This window comes from Aplysia californica, unplaced genomic scaffold (genome assembly GCF_000002075.1).
Source record: "Aplysia californica isolate F4 #8 unplaced genomic scaffold, AplCal3.0 scaffold00167, whole genome shotgun sequence".
In the NCBI taxonomy this organism is placed as follows: Eukaryota; Metazoa; Mollusca; class Gastropoda; order Aplysiida; family Aplysiidae; genus Aplysia; species Aplysia californica.
The window spans coordinates 884,647-887,309 of record NW_004797437.1 but is presented as its reverse complement, the minus strand read 5'-3'; positions in this window follow the sequence as shown (position 1 = coordinate 887,309).

Below are 2,663 nucleotides of genomic sequence, written 5' to 3'. Positions count from 1 at the left end.
CCTTTCAGGGGTGATTGCGAAATTCGAAATGTTTCTTCAGCCTTGAAAGTACATACCGCTTCCCCTACTTCCTTCCCTGACAACCTCTCTTTGGTAGACCTACACATAAAGAGGTTATTCTATTTATAACCTCTTTGGGTATGCTACCCATTATAACCTCTTTTTTGTTTGCTGTTTTTGTACGTAATTTACGGTGCTCACAACTGCTTATGGTCATATGAGCGCGATAATCTTTTTGGGTACACCTGATATAGCATATCATAAAATGAGTAGACAATCAATCTAGGCCAAAGCGTGGGTCACGAACGTGCAATTCGCCATTTCATATGTTATAAATTTTTAACTTTCATGTCTGTTTGTTTTAAGTTTAAGGTTTCGTCGATGATTGAGTCATAGTTTGCTATAAAAGAACCGTTTATATAATATGTGTAATACATTTAAAGAGATCAATTTCAGGAATTTTCCGTAATCTAAGTTTTGTGTGATCGATTTATCTGTTATTACCGAGAACGTTATAAGTGGGGCTCAACGTAACAGGTTGCAAAGTTCCGTAAACCACAGACACCTGTGTGATGATGTAGGGAGCTGTTTTGTTTTGGTTTGTTGGTGTTGTTTTGTTGGTGGTTTTTTTTGGTGTTTTTTTGGTTGTTGGTTTTTTTTTGTCGTTTTTTTTTTTTTTTTTTGCAGCTGTTTTTTCAGGGGGTGTTTTGCTTTGTTTTGTTTGGTTTTGCGTGTTTTTTTGTAAGTATTTTACGGCGCTCGCAACTGCATAAGGTCATATGAGCGCGCAGGGCACATTCAACATTTTCAGTTAGTAGGAAATTTTGAATTTTTCCCGAGTGATGCCGGAGCCTACTCTTATCGATTTTGGACTACCAATGGATCTTTAACGCGCGCAAGTGGCACACGGGACCTCCGACATTTTCTACCCTTGTCCGAGAAGGCCAGGTGTAGATCAGGGGTATGGCTGAAAGGCAGCAGTAAGAAAGAGCCAAAGGGTATCAGTAGAATAACAGCAGAAAGAGTCAGGAGCCCAGAGGAGGGGTCAAAGGAGGTGAGAGGGTGGGGGCAGAAAGTGGAGACGAAAGCAGACGAACAGAACATTGCTAGAGGGCAGGAAAGGAGGTGAAAGGAGACAATTTTGGAGAAGAAACATTTCCGTCATAATCCGGATTCAAACCCGGAACATATTGAATGAGAGGCGAACACCTTAGCCTCTAGACCACGAGAACCCCCAGGGAGCTGTTAAAGTTTGTATGTGCCGTCAGATTAAAGAAAAGCACTTTGACTTTGTTTCATAGTGACGGTTTGCGATATTCCTTACACTGTGCACATAAAATGTATAACATTGAATGTACAAGAAGAGAACAAGATTGTTAAATGGGAGAAAATGACGATGTGGTCATATTGTGGTCACTTTGGAGGAGACAAAGAGGGAACTCTGCTCCCCCCCCCCCCCCCCCAATAACTCTTCTCGTTCCCCAAGAAAATATACTTGGGCCTAATTTATTCAATGAAGTACTGGGCTTTTGACCAATATACAATTCTTTAAGCTAGCCACAAATAGTGCTTTCTTGTTAGTTCATCACTAGATGCCCTCCACATCTCAGAACATCTTTTTTCTGATTATATGGGACAATACACAAACCTTGGTACTGCTCATAAAACTAAATGAAAATTAGTGAAATGGTATGGGTTTGACGTCCATATCAACAATAGTAGGTTTTTAAGAGGCGGGACCTCCGAGTGTAATGTCCATCTCCGAAAGGACTGAGCCAAACAGGAATGTCGAGTAAAGTGCCTTTCACAAGGACACAAAGTCGGACTGAACTGAGGTTCGAACGCCCGAACCCGCAATCTCACCTTTTAGAAACTCCATTTTTTATTAGCTTTTTTAGCTTTCGGGGGGATATTTTCTTCCTCAGCTTCTATTATTGAGTCTTTCATTCATAAAACTAGCGAAGCAAAAAAACAAATGCAAGTAACGTTAAGCCTACAACTTTTGTTTGTTATTTGTTTTAGTAAAGAGAAGCATGTTGACAATTAATCATTGTTTCTTGGGGTGGCTGGCGGGTGGTACTGACAGGTCTAGCTATAACGTGAGAAGGTTTGTGGCTCTTGCTTCGTTCTTTCTTGGTGTTCTATTGTTGTTATTGCTACTACTACTGCTGTAGTTTTTGCCGTTTCCTTTTCTGTTTTATTTTTGTTTCGTTTTTTTTTTTTTTAACTTACCTTGTTTTTTCTTTTGTTACATACCTTGATGAAAAAAGTAGGTGGATGAGGAGTAAATTTGTTTGTTCGTTTGTTAGTTCGTTTATTTGTTTGTTTGTTTTTTGTTCTTGGAGAGGGGGTATGGAGGTGGGAGGGGTGATAAGGTTGCCAAACACGTGATCCCACACTCAATAAAGATTGTTTGAGCACTTATATGGACCTGTCCGGTGTGCAATGACGTTGATGCCCAGGACAGGTAATACTGGTAATAAATATTGTTGGAGAAGGGTTTGGCATCTATTGTTATTCCCAGATATCACATGCCTGATTTTTATCTTGTACTCAGCATCATAATGTTAATGTATTTATCTATTCCCTTTCACTTTCCCCATCTCCTCCCCTCCCCCCCACCCCAACCCCCTTCCCTTTGTCTCTGTCTCTTCTCTGTCTCT